This window comes from Ranitomeya variabilis, chromosome 7 (genome assembly GCF_051348905.1).
Source record: "Ranitomeya variabilis isolate aRanVar5 chromosome 7, aRanVar5.hap1, whole genome shotgun sequence".
NCBI classification, from domain to species: domain Eukaryota; kingdom Metazoa; phylum Chordata; class Amphibia; order Anura; family Dendrobatidae; genus Ranitomeya; species Ranitomeya variabilis.
Genome location: NC_135238.1, coordinates 121517263 through 121530434, shown reverse-complemented (window position 1 = coordinate 121530434; position 13172 = coordinate 121517263). Strand labels below are relative to the sequence as shown.

The following is a 13172-nucleotide window of genomic DNA, read 5'->3' as shown; positions in this document are numbered from 1 at the left end:
CCTCACATTGCGTTTGCAGAGCCCCTAATGTACCTAAACAGTAGAAACCACCCACAAGTGACACCATTTTGGAAAGTAGACCCCCTAAGAAACTCATCTAGATGTGTTGTGAGAGCTTTGAACCCCCAAGTGTTTCACTACAGTTTATAACGCAGAGCCATGCAAATAAAAAATATTTTTTTTCCACAAATTATTTTTTAGCCCCTAGTTTTGTATTTTCCCAAGGGTAACAGGAGAAATTGGACCCCAAAAGTTGTTCTGCAATGTGTTCCGAGTACGCTGATACCCCATATGTTCGGGTAAACCCCTGTTTGGGCGCACGGGAGAGCTTGGAAGGGAAGGAGCACTGTTTTACTTTTTCAACGCAGAATTGGCTGGAATTGAAATCGGACACCATGTCATAATTGGAGAGCCCCTGATGTGCCTGAACAGTGGAAACCCCCAATTATAACTGAAACCCTAATCCAAACACACCCCTAACCCTAATCCCAACGGTAACCCTAACCACACCTCTAACCCAGACACACCCCTAACCCTAATCCCAACCGTAAATGTAATCCAAACCCTAACTTTAGCGCCAACCCTAACCCTAACTTTAGCCCCAACCCTAAATGTAGCCTTAACCCTAGCCCCAACCCTAGCCCCAACCCTAACCCTAACCATAGCCCTAACCCTAGCCCTAACCCTAATAGGAAAATGGAAATAAATACATTTTTTAAGTTTTTTTAATTTTTCCCTAACTGAGCGGGTGAAGAAGGGGGGTTTCATTTACTTTTATAGCGGTTTATTTAGCGGATTTTTAGGATTGGCAGCCGTCACACACTGAAAGACGCTTTTTATTGCAAAAAATATTTTTTGCGTTACCACATTTTGAGAGCTATAATTTTTCCATATTTGAGTCCACAGAGTCATGTGAAGTCTTGTTTTTTGCGAGACGAGTTGACGTTTTTATTGGTATCATGTTCGGGCACGGGAGATTTTTTGATCGCTTTTTATTCCGATTTTTGTGAGGCAGAATGACCAAAAACCAGCTATTCATTAGTTTCTTTTGGGGGAGGCGTTTATACCGTTCCGCATTTGGTAAAATTGATAAAGCAGTTTTATTCTTCGGGTCAGTACGATTACAGCGATATCTCATTTATATCTTTTTTTATGTTTTGGAGCTTTTATACGATAAAAGCTATTTTATAGAAAAAATAATTATTTTGGCATCGCTTTATTCTGAGGACTATAACTTTTTTATTTTTTTGCTGATGATGGTGTATGGTGGCTCGTTTTTTGAGGGACAAGATGACATTTTCAGCGGTACCATGGTTATTTATATCTGTCTTTTTGATCACGTGTTATTCCACTTTTTGTTTAGCAGTATGAAAATAAAGCGTTGTTTTTTGCCTCGGTTTTTTTTTTTTTTTTTTACGGTGTTCACTGAAGGGGTTAACTAGTGATATTGTTTTATAGGTGGGGTCGTTACGGACGCGGCGATACTAAATATGTGTACTTTTATTGTTTGATTTTTTTTTATTTAGATAAAGAAATGTATTTATGGGAATAATTTTTTTTTTTATTTATTTAGGAATTTTTTTTTTTTTTTTTTTTTTACACATGTGGACTTTTTTTTTTTACTTTTTACTTTGTCCCAGGGGGGGACATTACAGATCGGTGATTTGACAGTGTGCACAGCACTCTGTCAGATCACCGATCTCACTTAGAGTGCAGCAGGCTTACCAGCGCCGGCTCTGAGCAGGCACTCGGTAAGCCACCTCCCTCCCTGCAGGACCCGGATGCCGCGGCCATCTTGGATCCGGGACCTGAAGCGAGGAAGGAGGTAGGAGACCCTCGGAGCAACGCGATGACATCGCGTTGCTCCGGGGGTCTCAGGGAAGCACGCAGGGAGCCCCCTCCCTGCGCGATGCTTCCCTATACCGCCGGCACACCGCGATCATATGCGGGTGGCGGTCCGTGACGGATCCTGGCACATAGTGCCGGATGTCAGCTGCGATAGTCAGCTGACACCCGGCCACGATTGGCCGCGCTCCCCCCGAGAGCGCGGCCGATCGTGCTGGACGTACTTTTCCATCCTTGGGAAGTAGGGCCCACCCCACATGGACGGAATAGTACGTCCAATGACAGAAAGGGGTTAATACTGACCGCATAGTGTCCTTTTCTACTCTGTCTATCAAGTTTAGTATTGGCCTCCTTTGCTAAGATCTGATTTCATTTCTGTGTACGTCATTTCCCTCTCCACTCACAGTCAATATTTGTGGGGGGCTATCTTTCCTTTTGGGGTTTTCTCTGAGGCAAGATAGCTTTCTATTTCCTTCTTTAGGGGTAGTTAGTTCTTAGGCTGTGACGAGGTGTCTAGGGAGAGTCAGGAACATCCTGACTTAGGAACTGCGGTCAGTAGAGTTCCCACCTGCTCAGAGCTCGTCCCATGTTGCGTTTTAGCCACCAGGTCATATCAGTGTGGCTCCTTAACCACCAGGTCATAACAGTACAGCTGGCCAGCAATGTGTTAAATGCATCTCAAAAGAGGGAAAAGAAAGTTCTGAGTCATTTTTTTTCCTTTGTAGCTTGTTTTGTCTTTTTTTCCCCTTAATCTCTGGGTGGTTCAGGATTCTGGTGCTGATATGGAGGTTCAGGGTTTGTCCTTGCGTGTGGATCAACTCGCTGCAAGGGTACAGAGTATCCAAGATTATGTTGTCCAGACTCCCGTTTTAGAGCCTAGAATTCCTATTCCTGATTTGTTTTCTGGGGATAGATCTAAATTTTTGAACTTTAAAAATAATTGCAGATTGTTTTTTGCTCTGAGACCCCATTCCTCTGGTGACCCCATTCAGCAGGTGAAGGTTGTTATTTCTTTGCTGCGTGGCGACCCGCAGGACTGGGCATTCTCCCTTGAGCCAGGAAATCCTGCATTGCTCAATATTGACGCATTTTTTCAAGCGCTCGGATTGCTGTATGACGAGCCTAATTCTGTGGATCAGGCAGAAAAAACTTTGCTGGCTCTGTGTCAGGGTCAGGAAGCAGCAGAAGTATACTGTCAGAGATTTAGAAAGTGGTCTGTGCTCACAAAATGGAATGAGTATGCCCTGGCAGCGATTTTCAGAAAGGGTCTTTCTGAAGCCCTTAAAGATGTTATGGTGGGGTTTCCCACTCCTGCTGGTCTGAATGAATCAATGTCTTTGGCCATTCAGATTGATCGGCGCCTGCGCAAGCGCAAGGTGGTGCACCATATGGCAGTGTCTTCTGAGCAGAGTCCTGAGCCTATGCAATGTGATAGGATTTTGACTAGAGCAGAAAGGCAGGAATTCAGACGTCAGAATGGGCTGCGTTTTTACTGTGGTGACTCTACTCGTGCTATTTCTGATTGTCCGAAGCATACTAAGAGGGTCCCTAGGTCTGTTACCATTAGTAGTTTACAGCCTAAATTTCTCTTGTCTATTACCCTGATTTGCTCATTGTCGTCCTTTTCTGTTATGGCATTTGTGGATTCTGGCGCTGCCCTGAACTTAATGGACTTAGAATTTGCCAAGCGCTGTGGTTTTTCCTTGGAGCCTTTGCAGAGCCCTATTCCCTTAAGGGGGATTGATGCTACGCCATTGGCCAAGAATAAACCTCAGTACTGGACACAGTTAACCATGTACATGGCTCCAGCACATCAGGAAAATATTCGCTTTATGGTGTTACATAATTTGCATGATGTTGTTGTGCTGGGTTTTCCATGGTTACAGGTACATAATCCAGTGCTGGATTGGAAATCTATGTCTGTAACTAGTTGGGGTTGTCAAGGGATACATAGATCAATTCCTTTGATGTCAATTTCCTCGTCCCCTTCTTCTGAAGTTCCTGAGTTTTTGTCGGATTTCCAGGATATATTTGATGAGCCCAAGTCCAGTTCCCTGCCTCCTCATAGGGACTGCGATTGTGCCATTAATTTGATTCCTGGCTGTAAGTTCCCTAAGGGCCGACTTTTCAACCTGTCTGTGCCAGAGCATGCCGCTATGCGGAGTTATGTAAAGGAGTCCTTGGAGAAGGGGCATATTCGCCCGTCTTCGTCACCGTTGGGAGCGGGATTCTTTTTTGTTGCCAAGAAGGATGGCTCCTTGAGACCCTGTATAGATTATCGCCTTCTCAATAAGATCACGGTCAAATTTCAGTATCCTTTACCTTTACTTTCTGATTTGTTTGCTCGGATTAAGGGTGCTAGTTGGTTTACTAAGATCGACCTTCGAGGGGCGTATAATCTTGTGCGTATTAAACAAGGTGATGAATGGAAAACAGCATTTAAAACGCCCGAAGGCCATTTTGAATACCTTGTGATGCCATTCGGGCTCTCTAATGCTCCATCGGTATTTCAGTCCTTTATGCATGATATCTTCCGTAATTATCAGGATAAATTCATGATTGTATATTTGGATGATATTTTGGTTTTTTCCGATGATTGGGAGTCTCATGTGAAGCAGGTTAGGATGGTATTTCAGGTCCTTCGTGCTAATGCGTTTGTTTGTGAAGGGGTCTAAGTGCCTCTTTGGAGTTCAGAAGGTTTCTTTTTTGGGTTTTATTTTTTCTCCCTCGGCTATTGAAATGGACCCTGTTAAAGTCCAGGCCATTCATGATTGGACTCAACCCACATCTGTAAAGAGCCTTCAGAAATTTTTGGGCTTTGCTAATTTTTATCGCCGCTTTATTGCTAATTTTTCTAGTGTGGTGAAGCCTCTGACCAATTTGACGAAGAAAGGCGCTGATGTGATGAATTGGTCCTCTGCGGCTGTTGAGGCCTTTCAGGAGCTTAAACATCGTTTTACTTCTGCCCCTGTGTTGCGTCAGCCAGATGTTTCTTTCCCCTTTCAGGTTGAGGTTGACGCTTCTGAGATTGGGGCAGGGGCCGTTTTGTCTCAGAGAAGTTCTGATGGCTCTTTGATGAAACCGTGTGCTTTCTTCTCCAGAAAGTTTTCGCCTGCTGAGCGTAATTATGATGTCGGCAATCGGGAGTTGTTGGCTATGAAGTGGGCATTTGAGGAGTGGCGACATTGGCTTGAGGGAGCCAAGCATCACGTGGTGGTCTTGACTGATCATAAGAATCTGATTTACCTCCAGTGTGCTAAGCGGTTGAATCCTAGACAAGCTCGGTGGTCTCTGTTTTTTTCCCGTTTTGATTTTGTGGTCTCGTATATTCCGGGATCTAAGAATGTGAAGGCTGATGCCCTTTCTAGGAGTTTTTTGCCTGATTCTCCGGGAGTTCTTGAGCCAGCTGGGATTCTCAAGGAGGGGGTGATTCTTTCTGCCATCTCCCCTGATTTGCGGCGGGTACTTCAGGAGTTTCAGGCTGATAAACCTGACCGCTGTCCAGTGGGGAAACTGTTTGTTCCTGATAGATGGACTAGCAGGGTAATTTCTGAGGTTCATTGTTCGGTATTGGCTGGTCATCCTGGGATTTTTGGTACCAGAGATTTGGTGGCTAGGTCCTATTGGTGGCCTTCCTTGTCGCAGGATGTGCGTTCGCTTGTGCAGTCCTGTGGGACTTGTGCTCGGGCTAAGCCTTGCTGTTCCCGTGCTAGTGGGTTGCTTTTGCCTTTGCCTATTCCTGAGAGGCCCTGGACGCATATTTCCATGGATTTTATTTCTGATCTTCCTGTTTCTCAGAAGATGTCTGTCATCTGGATGGTTTGTGACCGGTTTTCTAAGATGGTCCATTTGGTACCTTTGCCTAAGTTGCCTTCCTCCTCTGATTTGGTTCCATTATTTTTTCAGCATGTGGTTCGTTTGCATGGTATTCTGGAGAATATTGTGTCTGACAGAGGTTCCCAGTTTGTTTCTAGGTTTTGGCGGTCCTTTTGTGCTAGAATGGGCATTGATTTGTCTTTTTCTTCAGCATTCCATCCTCAGACAAATGGCCAAATGGAGCAAACCAATCAGACCTTGGAAACCTATTTGAGATGCTTCGTGTCTGCTGATCAGGATGATTGGGTGACCTTTTTGCCGTTGGCCGAGTTTGCCCTTAATAATCGGGCTAGTTCGGCTACCTTGGTTTCGCCTTTCTTTTGTAACTTTGGTTTTCATCCTCGTTTTTCTTCGGGGCAGATTGAGCCTTCTGACTGTCCTGGTGTGGATTCTGTGGTGGACAGGTTGCAGCAAATTTGGACTCATGTGGTGGACAAATTGACGTTGTCTCAGGAAAAGGCTCAACGTTTTGCTAACCGTCGTCGGTGTGTTGGTCCCCGGCTTCGTGTTGGGGGATTTGGTCTGGTTGTCTTCTCGTCATGTTCCTATGAAGGTTTCTTCCCCTAAGTTCAAGCCTCGCTTTATTGGTCCTTATAAGATTTCTGAAATTATCAATCCGGTGTCTTTTCGTTTGGCCCTTCCAGCTTCTTTTTCCATTCATAATGTGTTCCATAGATCTTTGTTGCGGAGATATGTGGTGCCCATGGTCCCCTCCGTTGATCCTCCTGCTCCGGTGTTGGTTGAGGGGGAGTTGGAATATATGGTGGAGAAGATTTTGGATTCTCGTTTTTCGAGGCGGAAGCTTCAGTATCTGGTCAAGTGGAAGGGTTATGGCCAGGAGGATAATTCTTGGGTTGTTGCCTCCGATGTCCATGCTGCCGATTTGGTTTGTGCTTTTCACTTGGCTCATCCTGATCGGCCTGGGGGCTCTGGTGAGGGTTCGGTGACCCCTCCTCAAGGGGGTGGTACTGTTGTGAATTCCGTTCTGGAGCTCCCTCCTGTGGTTGCTAATGGTATTTTTGTGAGTTCTGCCCTTGGGCTCCCTCTGGTGGTTTCGAGTGGAACTGCTGCTCCTTTAGGTAGCTGTAGCAGCTGCCTTCACTAATCGCCTTGCCTGGGATTGTTATTTAAACCTGCACTGGGCTTTAGTTCATGCCAGCTGTTAATGTTCTTGGTTGGATTTGGTTCTCTCCTTGGATTTCTCATATGGCCTGTCCTTTTCAGCAAAAGATAAGTTTTTGCTAGTTCTTGTTTGTCCATTTGCTTTGGACTCTATTGCTCTGCAAATATGTCTCTTTTTGTCCAGCTTGTCACTATGTCATACTCAGGCTAGCTGGAAGCTCTGGGGAAGCAGATTTGCCCCTCCACACCGTGAGTCGGTGTGGAGTTCATTTTTGTAAACTCTGAGTGGATTTTTAGTTTTTAATACTGACCGCATAGTGTCCTTTTCTACTCTGTCTATCAAGTTTAGTATTGGCCTCCTTTGCTAAGATCTGATTTCATTTCTGTGTACGTCATTTCCCTCTCCACTCACAGTCAATATTTGTGGGGGGCTATCTTTCCTTTTGGGGTTTTCTCTGAGGCAAGATAGCTTTCTATTTCCTTCTTTAGGGGTAGTTAGTTCTTAGGCTGTGACGAGGTGTCAAGGGAGAGTCAGGAACATCCCACGACTATTACTAGTGTTGTTGTTAGGATTAGGAACTGCGGTCAGTAGAGTTCCCACCTGCTCAGAGCTCGTCCCATGTTGCGTTTTAGCCACCAGGTCATATCAGTGTGGCTCCTTAACCACCAGGTCATAACAAATGAGCACTTGAAAGTCCTTAGATGACGTCGCGGCCTGTGATTGGTCGCGGAGCGGTCACGTGACCGCAACGCGACCAATCACAAGCTGTGACGTCATCTAAGGTCTTTCAAGCGCTTGAAAGACCTTAGATGACGTCGCGGCTTGTGATTGGTCGCGTTGCGGTCACGTGACCGCTCTGCGACCAATCACAGGCCGCGACGTCATCTAAGGACTTTCAAGCGCTCATTCTTATGAACGGAGGCTGGCGGTTACAACCAGGGCGCGTCAGAGGGTGAGTATATCAATATTTTTTATTTTTATTCTTTATTTTACACATTAATATGGATCCCAGGGCCTGAAGGGGAGTTTCCTCTCCTTCAGACCCTGGGAACCATCAGGATACCTTCCGATACTTGGTGTCCCATTGACTTGTATTGGTATCGGGTATCGGTATCGGCGATATCCGATACTTTTCTGGTATCGGCCGATACTATCCGATACCGATACTTTCAAGTATCGGACGGTATCGCTCAACACTATCTGGGACCCGTTTTGCAGGTGTAGCTAATTATACTAAATGCCTTTCAGCAGCAAGCTGAGGGCACTTATACTATGTCTGCACTGCACCTTTCAGAGTAGGGGCGTGCGTTAGGCAGGCTGCTGGGTGCTGTAGCGTGCACACAGAGTGAGAAGTATTGTGCCCAGGGTTGGGGTGCTGAGTAAGCCAGCGTCCCTGCATGGAGGGAGAAGGGGACAACATGCAGGCACAACTGCTTCTCAACTAAGAGTGAAAAAATTATTCTTTTTTATATATGCACAACAGGTTTGCTTTTTTTAAAAAAAAAAACAATTACATGGGCTTTTTATCAAGCCATTGAAAAAGTATTACTTTTTTTAGAGAGCTAGATCAAGTTACCTGTTTTCAAAATGAAGGAGCAATGGCTTGCCAATAGGGTTGAGCGAAACGGGTCGTTCATTTTCAAAAGTCGCCGACTTTTGGCTAAGTCGGCGTCTCATGAAACCCGATCCGACCCCTGTGCTTGTCGGCCATGCGGTACGCGACTTTCGCGCCAAAGTCGCATTTCAATGATGCAAAAAGCGCCATTTCTCAGCCAATGAAGGTGAACGCAGAGTGTGGGCAGCGTGATGACATAGGTCCTGGTCCCCACCATCTTAGAGAAGGGCATTGCAGTGATTGGCTTGCTGTCTGCGGCGTCACAGGGGCTATAAAGGGGCGTTCCCGCCGACCGCCATCTTACTGCTGCTGATCTGAGCTTAGGGAGAGGTTGCTGCCGCTTCGTCAGAAGCAGGGAGAGCGTTAGGCAGGGTCCACTAACCACCAAACCGCTTGTGCTGTAGCGATTTCCACTGTCCAACACCACCTTCGGTGTGCAGGGACAGTGGAAGCTATTTTTTTTTTTTTTTTATCTCAGCGCTGTAGCTCATTGGGCTGCCCTAGAAGGCTCCGTGATAGCTGTATTGCTGTGTGTACGCCACTGTGGAAACCAACTGCTTTTTTCAAAGCACATATCCTCTTGTTCCTTCCTTTCTGCACAGCTATCTTTTTTGTTTGTCCACACTTTTTATTTAATTTGTGCATCAGTCCACTCCTATTGCTGCCTGCCATACCTGGCTGAGATTACTGCAGGGGAGATAGTAATTGTAGGACATTTTTTTTTTTCTTTTTTTTTTGTGGGAGATTAAGATTGGCATTTCTGCTACAGTGCCATCCCTGTGTGTGCCATCTCTCATTCAGTGGGCCATAGAAAGCCTATTTATTTTTTTGTTTTTTTTAATATTATTGGGTTTCTAAAGTCTCCCTGAAAAAAAAAAAAAAACATAAAAAAACAGTGGGAGAGTAATATTGCCCTTTCAGCTTGTGTGCCAGTCTTGACTCCTGGGTGTGCCACCTCTCTCTCTCTCATTCAGTGGGCCATAGAAAGCCTATTTATTTTTTATTTTTTTTTAATATTATTGGGTTTCTAAAGTCTCCCTGACAAAAAAAAAAAATACATAAAAAAACAGTGGGAGAGTAATATTGCCCTTTCAGCTTGTGTGCCAGTCTTGACTCCTGGGTGTGCCACCTCTCTCTCATTCAGTGGGCCATAGAAAGCATATTTATTATTATTATTTATTTTTTTTTTTTAATATTATTGGGTTTCTAAAGTCATTTTGAAAAAAAAAAAAAAAACATAAAAAAACAGTGGGAGAGTAATATTGCCCTTTCAGCTTGTGTGCCAGTCTTGACTCCTGGGTGTGCCACCTCTCTCTCTCTCTCATTCAGTGGGCCATAGAAAGCCTATTTATTTTTTATTTTTTTTAATATTACTGGGTTTCTAAAGTCTCCCTGAAAAAAAAAAATACATAAAAAAACAGTGGGAGAGTAATATTGCCCTTTCAGCTTTTGTGCCAGTCTTGACTCCTGGGTGTGCCACCTCTCTCTCTCTCTCATTCAGTGGGCCATAGAAAGCATATTTATTATTATTATTTTTTTTTTTTTTTTAATATTATTGGGTTTCTAAAGTCATTTTGAAAAAAAAAAAAATACATAAAAAAACAGTGGGAGAGTAATATTGCCCTTTCAGCTTGTGTGCCAGTCTTGACTCCTGGGTGTGCCACCTCTCTCTCATTCAGTGGGCCATAGAAAGCATATTTATTATTATTATTTATTTTTTTTTTTTAATATTATTGGGTTTCTAAAGTCATTTTGAAAAAAAAAAAAAAAACATAAAAAAACAGTGGGAGAGTAATATTGCCCTTTCAGCTTGTGTGCCAGTCTTGACTCCTGGGTGTGCCACCTCTCTCTCTCTCTCATTCAGTGGGCCATAGAAAGCCTATTTATTTTTTATTTTTTTTAATATTACTGGGTTTCTAAAGTCTCCCTGAAAAAAAAAAATACATAAAAAAACAGTGGGAGAGTAATATTGCCCTTTCAGCTTTTGTGCCAGTCTTGACTCCTGGGTGTGCCACCTCTCTCTCTCTCTCATTCAGTGGGCCATAGAAAGCATATTTATTATTATTATTTTTTTTTTTTTTTAATATTATTGGGTTTCTAAAGTCATTTTGAAAAAAAAAAAAATACATAAAAAAACAGTGGGAGAGTAATATTGCCCTTTCAGCTTGTGTGCCAGTCTTGACTCCTGGGTGTGCCACCTCTCTCTCTCTCTCATTCAGTGGGCCATAGAAAGCCTATTTATTTTTTATTTTTTTTTAATATTATTGGGTTTCTAAAGTCTCCCTGACAAAAAAAAAAAATACATAAAAAAACAGTGGGAGAGTAATATTGCCCTTTCAGCTTGTGTGCCAGTCTTGACTCCTGGGTGTGCCACCTCTCTCTCTCTCATTCAGTGGGCCATAGAAAGCATATTTATTATTATTATTATTTTTTTTTTAATATTATTGGGTTTCTAAAGTCATTTTGAAAAAAAAAACAAAACATAAAAAAACAGTGGGAGAGTAATATTGCCCTTTCAGCTTGTGTGCCAGTCTTGACTCCTGGGTGTGCCACCTCTCTCTCTCTCTCTCTCATTCAGTGGGCCATAGAAAGCCTATTTATTTTTTTGCTTGATTTGGGTTCTAAAATCTACCAGAAAAAAAAATAAAACATCAATCAGTGGGAGATTAATAATGGCCTCAGGGCTTGTGTGCCACTCCTGACTCCTGTGTGTGCTATCTCTCACTCAGTGGGCCATAGAAAGCCTATTTATTTTTTTGCTTGATTTGGGTTCTAAAATCTACCAGAAAAAAAAAAAAAACATCAATCATTGGGAGATTAATATTGGCCTCAGGGCTTGTGTGCCACTCCTGACTCCTGTGTGTGCCATCTCTCACTCAGTGGGCCATAGAAAGCCTATTTATTTTTTTGCTTGATTTGGGTTCTAAAATCTACCAGAAAAAAAAATAAAACATCAATCAGTGGGAGATTAATATTGGCCTCAGGGCTTGTGTGCCACTCCTGACTCCTGTGTGTGCCATCTCTCACTCAGTGGGCCATAGAAAGCTTATTATTTTTTGTTTTTTTATTATTTGGTTTCTAAAGTCTCCCTGAAACAAAAAAAAAAAAAAAAAAAAAAACAGTGGGAGATTAATATTGCCCTTTCAGCTTGTGTGCCAGTCTTGACTCCTGGATGTGCCACCTCTCTCTCTCAAATTGTGGGCCATAGAAAGCCTATTTATTTTTTTGCTTGATTTGGGTTCTAAAATCTACCTTTAAAAAAATCACTACATCAATCAGTGGGAGAAAAATATTGGCCTCAGGGCTTGTGTGCCACTCCTGACTCCTGTGTGTGCCATCTCTCACTCAGTGGGCCCTAGAAAGTCTTTTTATTTTTTTAGTATTTGGTTTCTAAATTGTCCCTGAAAGAAATCATTTGATCTTATTTGGTTTCTAAAGTCTCCCTGAGAAAAAAAAACAAAAAAAAAAAAACGTGTGAGATTAATATTGACATTTGTGCTTGAGTGACAGTCCTGCGTGTGTGGCATCTCTCATTCAGTGGGCCATAAAAAGCCTATTTATTTTTTTGGTTTTTTTTATTATTGGGTTTCTAAAGTCTCTCTGAAAAAAAAAATACATAAAAAAACAGTGGGAGAGTAATATTGCCCTTTCAGCTTGTGTGCCAGTCTTGAATCCTGGGTGTGCCACCTCTCTCTCTCTCATTCAGTGGGCCATAGAAAGCCTATTTATTTTTTATTTTTTTTTAATATTATTGGGTTTCTAAAGTCTCCCTGAAAAAAAAAAAAAAAACATAAAAAAACAGTGGGAGAGTAATATTGCCCTCTCAGCTTGTGTGCCAGTCTTGACTCCTGGGTGTGCCACCTCTCTCTCTCTCATTCAGTGGGCCATAGAAAGCCTATTTATTTTTTATTTTTTTTTAATATTATTGGGTTTCTAAAGTCTCCCTGAAAAAAAAAAATACATAAAAAAACAGTGGGAGAGTAATATTGCCCTTTCAGCTTGTGTGCCAGTCTTGACTCCTGGGTGTGCCACCTCTCTCTCTCTCATTCAGTGGGCCATAGAAAGCCTGTTTATTTTTTTATTTTATTTATTTTTTATTAGTATTTGGTTTCTAAATTGTCCCTGAAAAAAACATTTTATCTTATTTGGTTTCTAAAGTCTCCCTGAGAAAAAAAAAAAAAATAGGTGGGAGAATAATATTGACATTAGTGCTTGAGTGACAGTCCTGCGTGTGTGTCATCTCTGTGATTTTGTGCCACAGAAAACAGAGTGTGTAACATTGTGCCTGATTTTCCTTGTGGTCTCACCAACCTGTTAAGGGATATAGAAATCATACTGAAGTTATAGCTCACCGTGTAAGTTGTTTGACAGCAACAAATAAAGTTACTTTGGTTAATTTTTTAAAACAATGAGGAAGTCTGGTGCAAGAGGTCGTGGCCGTGGGCGTTCATTGTCAGCTGGTAATGATGGTAGTGGTAGTGGAGCATCAGGTGGTCGTGGGGATAAAAATATTCCACCTAAGTCTGGAGCTGTGGAGCCAGTTTCGTCGTCTGGCTACACAAGGCCTCGAACGCTCTCTTTTCTGGGAGTAGGAAAAACGCTTTTAAAGCCGGAGCAGCAACAGCAAGTTTTGGCTTACATTGCAGACTCAGCCTCTAGCTCTTTTGCCTCCTCTTCTGAAACTGGTAAATGTAAAAGCAGCGCGTCGCTTGT

At 42.9% G+C, this 13172-nt stretch overlaps 1 protein-coding gene and 1 long non-coding RNA gene across 2 annotated transcripts in view; both read right to left on the bottom strand.

Annotated features, from left to right (window-relative positions):
- The window catches only part of PTH2R (parathyroid hormone 2 receptor), a 1733956-nt gene that overhangs the window by 324879 nt on the left and 1395905 nt on the right, over positions 1 to 13172 (bottom strand). The window lies entirely within an intron of this gene.
- On the bottom strand, positions 9279 to 11141 carry LOC143786356 (uncharacterized). Its single transcript, XR_013218275.1, has 2 exons — positions 9589 to 11141; positions 9279 to 9418 (listed from the first exon to the last, which is right to left on the bottom strand). It is a non-coding gene; the product is annotated as an uncharacterized LOC143786356 (long non-coding RNA).